At 42.5% G+C, this 12,332-nt stretch overlaps 2 long non-coding RNA genes across 2 annotated transcripts; both read left to right on the top strand.

Moving 5' to 3' along the window:
* The first annotated feature begins 69 nt into the window (after nt 1-69).
* Nucleotides 70-9,484, top strand: LOC122642848. Its single transcript, XR_006330115.1, has 3 exons — nt 70-189; nt 9,253-9,315; nt 9,426-9,484. It is a non-coding gene; the product is annotated as an uncharacterized LOC122642848 (long non-coding RNA).
* A 929-nt stretch (nt 9,485-10,413) lies between these two features.
* Nucleotides 10,414-12,109, top strand: LOC122642847. Its single transcript, XR_006330114.1, has 3 exons — nt 10,414-10,506; nt 11,780-11,828; nt 12,000-12,109. It is a non-coding gene; the product is annotated as an uncharacterized LOC122642847 (long non-coding RNA).
* The last annotated feature ends 223 nt before the right edge of the window (nt 12,110-12,332 follow it).

Raw genomic sequence — 12,332 nt, 5'->3', positions numbered from 1 at the left:
GATCCCACTAACTCTTTGTTATGTTCTGCAAATTATCTACATAATAACATGGTTGACAGTATTGCAGCTATTGCTTCTGAGCTGTGGGACAAGTGGCAGGATAGCCGACGGACTTCTACCTGAAAAGAAGACATAAATGTTGTTCGCTGGGAGCAACTAAAACATCTTCTACAGTCTGGAAAACATAAGGTGCAATACAAAAATTATTTAATCCCGGCTCTATTAAACACATCTTCAGCATTTTAATACAGTGGTTGATACATGAGAAACCCACCTTAACCACCATCAAATAAGAGATCTTATTGAGAAATAATAAATGGCTGTGCTGCAGGACACAGAGAGTATTATTACCTGATCCTGACCCTTAGTCTTGGTTGGTTCTGAATCTTCTGATCCTGTTGGTAAATTTTCAGAAATTGTTTTGTTTTTTTTGGTGAATAAAAAAATATATTACCAAAAGAGAGAAGAGAACAGAGAGTCCCGAAGGGAAAAACGCCTGCCAGAGCAAAGGCTAAGGGGCAGAAGTAGCAAAAGAAACATTAGAGAGATCCCAGGAATCAACAATAAGCCTATTCCTTGAGGAGTCTGTACAAAAGGAGGGAGGAGCTAACGCTAACTTTGCACTGATTTCAAAGGAGATGGAATCCCAAATCATACGGTCAAAGATTGAGATTTGGAGGTCCATTTCCTAATATTTCGCTCCATTCAAATATGATTAATGGCTGCACAAAAAGCCATCTTGCCCACAGAGTCACATATGGAAGAGCCCGCGAAAGTGATGTCAATCCAGATCCACTCTCTAGCAAAGGGGAGAATTCTTCTTCGAGCAGGCCAGCATTTGTTGAGGACTCCTTTCCAAATTGCAGAAGCCACAGGGCAGTCAAAGAAAAGATGATTGAGGTCTTCATCACTGTTCCAGCAAAGGCAGCAAGCAGAAGGGGCAGAGATGCGACGGCTGCGAAGAAAATCTTGCATTGGAAGGCAATTGGTGAAGACTCGCCAGGCTGTGAAGCAATGCCTAGGAATGTGATGCTTGAACTAGAGGAGCTTCCTCCACTGAACCTTGTGGCCATTTATACCGATGAGATTCCAAGCTGCTTTGGAGGAGAAAGAGCTGCCATTAGACCAAGTAACAAGGTCTCCTCTAGCCATCGGCCTTCTAGCAATGGAGTGGAGATCAGTCCAAACATGGTCTAGAGGAGATGAGGGGGGGGGGGGGGGGGGGAGGATCCCAGCCGTTGTGATCCAGGATTTCTGCAACCAGAGAGAGCCTATGAAAGCCGGAGGCATAAATAGCTCGGGAAGAAACCAAGGGCAGCAGAATTCCTTTTGGATGCCAGTGATCCAACCAGAGATAGGTGGAGAGCCCATCCCCTATCTGAGTGCGAATAGCCTGAAGAGTGATATGCCTGCGAACATGGATATTACGCCAAACCCAAGAGGCATCCAGAGAGGCAGAGACAGTCCAAAGAGAATCATTCCGGAGGAGACTTGAATACACCCAATCTACCCATATGCTTTTCTTCTTTGAGGCAATCTTCTAGATAAGCTTGATAATACCCACAGAGTTGGCATCTTTGATTCTCCTAATGCCTAGCCCACCTTCCTCCTTAGGGCGGCAGACAGCAACCCAACTGAGAGGGTGAAGAAACCTAGAGGAGTCATTTCCCTTTCAGAGGAATGTCGCTAAGAGAGATTCCAGAGATTTAATGGTAGATTGGGGCAAACCATAGACACCAGACCAATAAATATACGAAGCCTCCAAGACTGATCTTATAAGCACCAATCTGCCGGCGTAGAAGAGGAGCTTGCCTTTCCACAACTGGAGCCTTTTCCTGATAAGGTCCAACATTGGAGTGCAATGGTGAGCAGAGAGTCTGGCAGGGATCAAGGGAAGGCCCAGATATTTGACAGGAAGCTTGCCCTTAGGAAAGCCAGACTTATCAAGGAAAGCCCGTTTGTCATGCTCAGAGACTCCAGCAAAGAACAGCAAAGACTTGGAGGGGTTGATGCGAAGGCCTGAGAGGTCTCTGAAGAGCTGGAGACATGACATAATAGAATCAAGCGACCCCAAAGCAGCCTTGGAGAAGATCATCAAATCATCAGCAAAAGCTAAGTGAGTAAGCTTGAGAGCTTTACACTTGGGCATGGGAGAGATGAGGTGGTGATTAGTACAGATCTGGATTTTCTTGGAGAGAACTTCCATAGTCAAAGTGAATAAGTAAGGAGAGAGGGGGCATCCTTGTCGAATCCCCACAGTAGCTCCAAAATAACCAGCCGGGCTGCCATTGACCAAAACAGAGGACTTAGGAGAAGAGATGCAGCAGCTAATCCAGTTAACAAAGGGCATAGGAAATCCCATCTTGCTCATGACTTGGGCAATGAAATCCCATCTCAGCGAATCAAAAGCCTTGTGGATGTCTATCTTGAGAAGAATAGCAGGGGCATGGCTTTTCCTTTCAAAACCTATGACTATTTCATTGCAGAGAAGAATATTATCAGAAATGTTTCTCCTCGGAATAATGGCCGATTGGTTGTTGCTAACCACCACATCAACCACACTCTTGAGCCTTCTAGCCAGGATCTTTGCAATGAATTTGTAAAGAAGGTTGCAAAGGGCATGGGTCTGAAATCATTCATAGTAGAAGCTCCTTCCTTTTTGGGAATGAGACAAAGGAAAGTATGGTTCACACCTTTGATCTGACTGGGATTGAGGAAGAAGCTTTCAATGGCAATGATGAGATCCTGCTTGATGATGTCCCTAGTGGCTAGGAAGAATCCCATGCTAAATCCATCAGGTCCTGGAGCACCATTCACCTTTAGGGAATGAATAGCAGCCACTATCTCTTCTTCTTTAGGAATGGAGCACAGGAAGTCATGAAGATCAGGTGAGATGAACTTGTTGAGCAGAGGATTTGGAAGGCAGCCAGCAGGTTCTTGAGGACACCCAAAGATAGAAACAAAATGCTGAATAGCCAGATCTTTGATATCCTTCACAGTGTTACCCATAGAACCATCCGGGCGGGAGAGCTGAGTGATAGAGTTAGCATTCACTCTAGCTTTCACAGAGCGATGGAAATAGGCTGAGTAATCACCTAGCTCCAACCATTTGATTCTGGACTTTTGCTTAAGAAAGCTTTCTTCACGGGCTAAGATGGAGGAGAGCTCCAAAGAAACAACCTTCTCTTCTTCAACCAGCTGGTCATTTAGAATATTAGACTGAAGCCGAGACTGAATGGAAGCTAGCCCATCTTTGCACTCTGCAGCCTGAAGAGAAATATTACCAAAAGTGCTGATATTCCAATCCTTAAGAGCTGCTTTGACATTCTTGAGCTTTCTTGAAACAACAATGGGGGGGGGGGGAGAAGGCATGAACCGGCTTGTTCCAGGCTTCTTTGATAAGGGGTAAAAACTAAAAAGGTAGGGTGAGAGGTCCACATGTCAAAAACTTGAAAGGTTTGGGGCCAAAAGAGATGGAGGGCTGAATGGAAAGGGAGATGGGGGAGTGATTAGATATATCCGGGTTGTCAAAGATGGCATGAGATGAAGGAAAGCTTGCTAACCATTCTTCATTTACCAGCACACGATCAAGTTTGCAAGCAATCCCGCTAGCACCAACTCTCTTGTTGCTCCAGGTAAAGGGAAAGCCATACCATTTGAGGTCTTTAACACTAATGGCTTCGAGACAGTCATTGAAGGCTGCTACAGCTTCCAGATCCACGGTATCAACACCCTGCTTTTCAAAGCTATACCTGATAACATTGAAATCTCCTGCAATGCTCCATGGCAAAGAACCAGTATTGATTGCAAGAGACAAAAGGTCAACCCATAAAGAGATACGCTGAGCGGGGCAATTGGAAGCATAAACAACAGTGAAAAGACAAGTGAAGTGGCCCAAGCAATCAGCAATAGACAGGTGAATGAATTGGGAGGAAGCAGATAAGGAAGTGATGGAGAGCAATTTAGGATCCCATAAAACCCAGACACGGCCATTTGGGTGGTAAGGGTAATTGGAAAGAGAGGCCCAGCCAGGGGCGATGGAACAGAGAATTTTAGAGGAGTTTGGCTCTTTAATGTGAGTTTCCAATAGGCAACAGAAACTAGAATGAGAATCCTTAATGAGAGAGCGAACAACAACTCGCTTCGAGGCAGCATTCAGGCCTTGAGTGTTCCAAATGAGTCCCTGCATCATTTAAGGGAGGAGGGCAGGGGCAACAAAGGCCCATCCAGGCGAGCCAAGACCGATTTGGATCTAGTGACGCAGTGGTGGCGACGGCTATAGGAGTTCCCCAGGGGAGAGAGAGCCAAGGATGAGGAGCTAGGACGAGTTTTGGTGGAGACCCGAATGGAAGCAGAAATACGAGTTCTGGGCGAGGAAGAAAAAGTGGCAGATGGGTTAAGCTGGGTGTCTAAAGGCGGGTTGGTGGAAGTAGAGATACCCGACCCAGAAGTGGGGATGGGTAGAGAGGGAGATGGGATTGGAGAGATGGGTTGTGACTCAGGGGTAAAAGGGTCAGAACAAGGATTGGAGGGACAGAGCAGCTGATTAGGCATCGAGGGGCCCACAGGAGGAATGGGAACATCGAGAGGCTGACGGGGCATCGAGGGAACCACCAAATTGGCATCACTTGGATCAGCGCTGACTGGGGGGGTTAAGAGAGGCCTCAGTAATCGATTTAGACCTCGCAGCACAACCGACAGAAGACAAAGAGGAAGGCAGCAGAGGGGACGTCAACGCCAAAGAGTTGGGAACAGCGTCAAGGCTTCCGGAGCCAAGAATGGAAGGAACTTCCAGATCTTTTTCAGACATGCGAGACCGGCTTCTGGTACAAAACATCGAACTGGATAGTCTCGGGGCAAGTGAGCAGGTCTTCGTCATCAGAAGGCGCCAAAAGTCTGAATCGGTTCTGATCATCGTTCCAGGGTTGCAGAGAGGACTGCGACAGGGTTTGGGCGGGAACAGAAGGAGCCTTATCCGTCCAAATCTTTTTCCGGCGTCGGAGTCTAGTTCTCGTTCTGCCGCGAGATGGCGATCTGGTTGCAGGCTTTTCAGAGCCCGCCGCCTCAACTTGTCGTGTCGAAGCAACATCGGAAGAAGCTTGATCAACAAGGTTATCCCCTGGCTTGGCTGGCAAGGAGCAGAGGTGTGAATTATGGCCAAAACCCTTACAAACCAAGCACTGAGGAGGTTTTCAGTCATAGTGAACTTCTTGCTCAAAGAAGTAACCATCACCTTCGTTCACTTTGATAAAGGAAGGCAGAGCTTCAGCAGCAGACACCTCGACACAGAGTCTTGCGAAGGCAAGATGATCCTTGCGCTTGGTTCTCACATCAGTGAACAGAGGAGCTTTTCAAGAACTGAGCCAATGGTACTTAGCCAATCGGTGCACCAGAAGTGCAGAGGCAATCCAGGGAGGGAGACCCACAGAGGAATGGTGGAGGGATCCACCCACCAGAGCTGAAGATGGCGATGCCACTGCCGCAAGAAAACAGGCTTCTTCCCCACTATCCAAGGTCCCCCTTCCAGAGCACGATTCTTGTCAAGAGTAGAGGAGAACTTGAAGATAAAGAATCCGTTGTCCAGCAAGAAAGTGTCCAAAGTTCCTTGAGGGCACCACTACTTAGAGAGCGATTTCTTCACCAGGAAGAAAGGAGGATGAGAGCCAAGGAAGTTTCCCACGATACAGTTTTCCCAAAGTTGAGCTTCTGTATCCAGGAAACCAGTAGGGCAGGAGGCTTCTTTAGCTGAGCCCACGATAGTGGGGGGGGCGAAATGCAGGGGGAGTCCATCTGATGGAGGGGCAGAGGCAGGACCTTCCCCAAAGAAAGAGTTCCAAGGAGCTGAAAAGGGGGGGGGGAGGGCTGGCAGGGAGGAGAAATAGGATTTTCAGGTTGAGGTGATGGGGGAGGAGACATCTTTCCATCAGGTGGAGAAAAAGAATTTGTTCATTGAATTTATTTTTAAGATGAAATGCAAATAATGTCTTGTTGTAATGTCTTTGAATGGTGGGTGTTGTATGGAGGTACGACAGAACATTTGAGGAAGATAGCACTCATTGTCCTCTCCTAGACATGTTCTGCCTCCGGCTGTGAGCAAAACTGAGTATTTTTTCTATCGTTCAGCCAAAGAGGTGCAACCTATTAGATTCCCAACATCTCGCTGACTTGGTGTATATGCACTACAATATGAGGCTGAAGATCAGCCCATACGAGTGGGTATGGAGAACAACACTAACCAGATTGAGTCAGATGATGAGGATCCCTTGGTGGAGTGGGTGAGGGATAGAGGTGAGCCGATAATGGATCAGCCTGGGGGTAGGCTTGGCCCTCAGTTAACCAGTTAGATGGGTGCTGATGTGGATGATTACATGGCTTCAGAGGGTTAGATACACTCACAAACACGCCGACACTTTAACACCATACTTGGAAAGGATGATGAGGAGGACCCTGACAGGTCCACTTCCTTGGATGCTTAGACTCGCATACTGTCACCGTCTACTCATGGAGGTGATAAAACAACGATGATGAGGGTGGTGATGGTGATGGTGATGCAATAGTGGATTTCAAGAGCTGTATGATAGGGCAGAGGAGGTGCAAGAGCTGAAGTCGGGGCTGATTTGATTTATTGGGGAGACCTAGTTGAGCATGCCACATAGGATATGGATCACAGTGCATGTCCATCGTCTTCACGAGAGGGCCTCGTCGCCTGTTCTGACCAGATGATCCAGCTGATTGTATGGACGTTGATGGATTGTCTAGCACTCTTGGAGGCATGAATTTAGGGGACAGCAGAGGAAGTGATCCTTTACTGGAGAGAGCGGTTGGTCGGAGTTAAGTGCTTATGGTCATTTCATTGGTGTGGGGGAGCATGCATCTTCTTCATCCGTTCCCCTTTTGGAAGGTGGGCTGGGGTTGGGACAGAGACACTTGCCAACACCATCTTTTAAAAGTGGTTCAGTGGCTGGTTCTTCATATTGTGGTGACTTATACCCTATGATAGGTTACCTCTAGTATGTTGATGAGTCCATTTATAGGGCAGTTGTGGAGGACTACATTCATTTCTTCCCATACACTATGACGTGACATGCATTTGTCATGCAGTCGGAGGAAATGCACATCAGCTCCATCGTACCATAGTTCTGCTAGTTTCTCTCCTTGTGGCACTAGGATTCTTCTTGATTTCTCTATTCTGTTATCAGACTTGGCCCAAATCCTGCTGGCTGATTCTGTTAGTAGAACAGATTATTGACTGAAGGTTGATCTACTGAGATTCCTGAACACTTTTTTATTGAAGTACTCCAAATTCTAGTTTTGCTTCCCTGTTTTCTATTTTGTTGTGACTAATTTTCTGTTTTAGAAAGTGGTTTGCACTAGTACTCGACAGAAAATCAGACCACTCTGATTTCTCTGCTGTGAGTTATCGTATTTCTCCCTAAACAGTCCTGTTCCTTTGTTTTGGTGATCCTGGTTCTGCTAGTCGGTTTTTGAATCTCTATTTGGACCGTATTTTCATTAATTAGATCTGATGAACTAGGATGATGTCTTTGAGATGAATGGCTGTCAGCATAAGAAAATATTACATTTGAATGAACATATGAGTTTCCCCTGTAGTTGATAAAAAAGGAGAGCTGATAAATGGTTTGACACTGCAATAGAAGGTATTGTAGAGAATGAGGATCGGAGAACCTTTTTTTCTTTTCTTTGAGGTGGGGTTGGGGGTGTGTGTAGAAGATTAAAGCACTTTAACTAAAGAATGAAAGGGAAGCTAAAAACGATGAGGACTGTGGTGGCAAGAAAGGTTTTCAAGTTATATACTAAAGTGCAGACAATAAATTCCACTATTACTTTCCTAACTATTGTTTATGCATGGTTAGACCCTCATCACAGAAATCTAGACACATGCCCTTTGTTTTCCAAAACAAATCACCTACATTTAGTGAAGCATTTATTATAATCAGTTGTAATTTGAACATGTAAGACTTATACTTTGAGGCTTGCCTCAAGAAACAGCTCAAAATATGGGCTTCAATATGAAGACTAGAGGCTTTAAGCCCTAGAGTTTCATGCCTTCAAGTTTTACTTGCACTTTTGAGTTCTTTTCTGCATGCAGATTTACAGATGTAATCATAGAATGTCTCATTTCATTAATTGAAAATAGGGTTGTTACTGGATTGAGATTTTGGTTGCTAAAAGTGGAATGAAGGTGCCACTTGGTAATTATTCGTTATTTCAAAAATTTTAAAACTGGAATTTGACGAGTTATAATTTGAGATTTGAAAACTATTTTGAGGTTAAATTCCAAATTTATTTATTATTATTTTTAATAGATGTTAAAAGCAATTCAAGACCTCCTGCCTTTTCCTCCAACTTCTTTGCTACTGGTTTTTTGCATAGGACATCATCTATTTTCAACATGTATGTTTTCTGAAATTTAATGAGCAACGGTAGGACTTAGGAGGACTGCAGGGTTTCTTATTTAGATGACCACTAGTATCTGATTAGGTACTTTCAGGTTCAAAGGCACAAGTGGGAATTTCATCATATTTGTCACTGAAAGCAGATGCTACTACATCCGTTAAGGGTCCTCTAGGTAAAGGACCCCCGTGGTCCTTCAGACATTTCTGAATTTTAAATCCTACTTGAGGCATTTTTGCCAGATCCTAACTTTATTTTTCCTCTTTGCATGTGTGTTCTATTCTTCAACTAAGTTTTTGTTATTTTCTGACATTTTAATCTCATGCTAATTTTCATTTTGTTTTAAAGGCCAAAAGTTTTATGTCATGTAACAGTTTTGTGTCATGTTAGGGGCTGACCTGGTAGATCTGGACCATATAAATTATGGGTGAACCCTATGGATGAACCACTTTTATGATTCATTCTCCCTTTGCTGCCAACCCAGATGCCATGCAGGACCATTTTGGAAACAGTAGTTGTCACTTATTAGGCCTAGTCTTCTAATAAAAATGTGGCTGAGCTTTGGTCTTGAGGCTTATGCTTCCTTCTTCTCAAGGTGCTGATGCCTCGATGGTTTTGTCTCTTAAAATACTGATAGTATACTTATCTCTGCAAAATAATGTGACTTCATGGTTTGGTTTGTAGGTGAGTCCATGACATTAATCATGGGTAGTTCCTGTTTTATCTGCCATATATTTTTATCATTCTAGTATAAGAATAGTTGACTAATTACTTCAAAATAAATTTTATTGTTTATCTAAAAAGGGATTTCTATTGACCTCTGTTATGCTTTTCCAGGGGCTTCGGAAGTTTGTCGAAGAGATTATATTCACTTATACCTATCCAAGGATTGATTTGGAGGTATGTAGAGAACCCATTATCCATGGATGGAAGTATACTAATGGAAAAAAAGGAGTATTTTTTTCTGTTTTTGTTCTTCCTTTTCATTGATCATGTCTGGTTTCACATAGGTTTCAAAACACATGAATCATTTGCTGAAGGCACCATTCTGTGTGCACCCAAAACCAGGTCAGTATCACGACTGGGCTAAGGTCTGGATCATCTTTAAACAGATGTATGAAGAAACAATGTCATGTTTGTTGCCTCTGGTTGTTTGTGTGTATGGACTTAGTCAATGCTGGATGGCTTTGTTGCTTTTTAATTGCCTAATTGTTGTCCTCCAGTATAAATAATATACCTCAAAACTGTTAATCTTTTGTCTCCTAATTGAGGGTGACATCATTAAATAATTTACCTCAAAACTGTATGTTAATTTTTGTCGTCTACTAGAAGTAACGTACCTCAAAACTGTTATGTTAGTATTTATCTCCTAATGGGTGACATCATTAACATTTCTTTTTCTGTAATTAGTCAAGATAAATATATTAACCAGAAGTAAGTGGCCCATTTGACCAACTAAATCCCTTACAAAATTGATATATCAATTCATTAAGGGTTTTTGAGCATAATTGTCAAGGCGTCGCCTAGGCAATGTCTTGGTGTCCTGGTCACTGTTTTTGGGGGGGCATTGTTCGTGTCGCCTTAGTTTTTGATGTGATGTGTCTGTATGTTTGTTTGGGGCAGGGGGGGGTTGAATGTTGGTGTGGGTGTATGCATGTGTGTGTGTGTGTGTGTTTGCATGCTCAAATTTGGTTGCATAAGCAATGCCTAGTCAACACGTATTTGATGGCTCACTTTTGAATACTGAAATACGTATAGATCACGTTTCTGCGTTGACTAGATTAGCAAGATGTAGTAAAATAAAACCAAATTTGGCTAAGTTTTTGACTCATACTCCTTCAAACTGCTTTTACAGACTTGAGTAACAAGTTGACTTACTATGTCGCTTACTCTTGAAACGACATGTTTTCGTAGATTGACTAGTTATTGGTGCCAAGCATCTTTCAAATTTTGAGTGATCAGGTGGAGATGCTTCTCAATATAAAATAATTGACTGAGTTATTGCTTGTTCCACCAGGCCATGTTTGTGTTCCTATTGACCCCAGACGCTGTGAAGAATTTGATCCTACAACTGTACCAACCCTTTCCACGGTGAGCATTGCCTAAACTGTTTCTGGTTCTCAATCAGCTTGACTTTTTGATTGCCAAATGATAACTATGGATATGTAGGATGCCAGTACCATTCTTTGAAATGAATATATTAAATATATTTACCCCAATCCCGAGGAGGGTGGCTCAGTTGGCAAGGACCAACACCTCACAATTAAGAGTTCATGGATTCAACATTCCTTATGGCCTAACTATCAATATTTGTAAAATATAAGGGTAGAGGGTTGGGCATGACGGCAGCTTTCGTTAAGCGAGTAGCATACACCAATCACAGGACTGGACATAGGAGGGCAAGGGGGTCTTTTCCAAAGAGGGAGGAGAGAGGATGACACATACTGGGCACCCTGGTGGCGTGCTCAGCTTTTTCCCATATAATATATATATACCCCAAGAAATTTGCAGAAATATACTCCATTGACTAGTGCGTTCTAATATATCTGCAGAAAAATGGAAATCTATATATGGATGTGTAACTTAGAAATCGTGAAAACCTAAGATAATTTTTATAGGATATATAATACTTGTCTGATCAGAGTTGTTGCCAACCCTCCCTTTCTCATTATTCTGGAGAGGCCTTTTTTGTTTGTTTGTTTGTAATTAGATGATACCTAGCTGATCCAACTGATTGTTCTCAACAACCTTTCGTCATGTTTATGGTATTCCAAACCCTGATCTAAAAGTGAGACCTGCGAGACCTATCATCCCCTTAGCATACATAAAGCTCATATATTACCTATACATGCGAATTTTCAAAAATAAAAGGTAAAAAATCCATCTCCAGTCTAGAATTAAAAAAAAAAAAAAAAAATGCAAAACAGTAGTATTCTAATGTTTAAAACCATATTTTTCTGTCCTGAACATTTATATATTTATGTGCATAAATTATTAGTACTTGTTAACTTATAAATATACTAATATATTGCATATTTGTGGAATTTTTAACTGTGTTTTATCTTGTACTATTGGTTCATGTCTGGACATTTACTGCACCTTATTTTCCTACTCTGCTGACTCTGAATCACCATAGCTTATACATTCTGCTTCAGTACGGTTCTCTCTTCAACCGTTCTATGTTTAAAACAATCAATAATTTAGTAAGATCCAAACTAATATCAGATTGCATGGAGGAATCCTTAAAAGTTCTGTTAGTAGTTTATTGAATGGTTTCGGATATTGATTCACCTTTATCTGTCAAAAAATTAAGAAAACAAAGTCAAATGTCTGTTAATAGCCATCAATGTGATTTAATATGCAGCTTCTGGAAGAACTCAACATGGGCGGTTCAAGAGTTGAAATTGATAATGGTATGGTGATGGAAAACTGGCATATTATAGCATCTTCTATATTTTCGGAAACCTTTGTTGCTGCCTACCTTACCTTTCCTTCTATGTTCATTGCCAATGTGGATGTGGCATAGTTCTTTTAAGAGGTCACAAGGGATGACACTAACATTTTTCTCTTATACTTGATGGTAGAATTGGATAGAACTTCACTTGGCAAATCAATCAGGTTTTTCAGATCATCCTTCTTGGAGCCTCTATTGAAATCTTGCAACGTTCACTTCATCTTCTTTCATTTTATTTCTGTATATCACAGATAGTCCTTTTGAGACTGTAAACTGTTGGAGAAAGCCTAAGAACTTTTAGAGTTTGCTTTTGCATGTTACTGTCTGTAGTCCCTCTTTGTCAATTTGAAAACAAGTAAATATCATTCAGTGTGCAACAAATATTTGTCACCGACTTACATTGCGAATGATGTAGGAGGAGATGGAAACTTTATACAATGCCAAAATTCAGCAGTCCAAAAAC

Source organism: Telopea speciosissima, chromosome 10 (genome assembly GCF_018873765.1).
Source record: "Telopea speciosissima isolate NSW1024214 ecotype Mountain lineage chromosome 10, Tspe_v1, whole genome shotgun sequence".
NCBI classification, from domain to species: Eukaryota; Viridiplantae; Streptophyta; class Magnoliopsida; order Proteales; family Proteaceae; genus Telopea; species Telopea speciosissima.
This window is presented reverse-complemented; position numbering and strand designations above follow the sequence as displayed.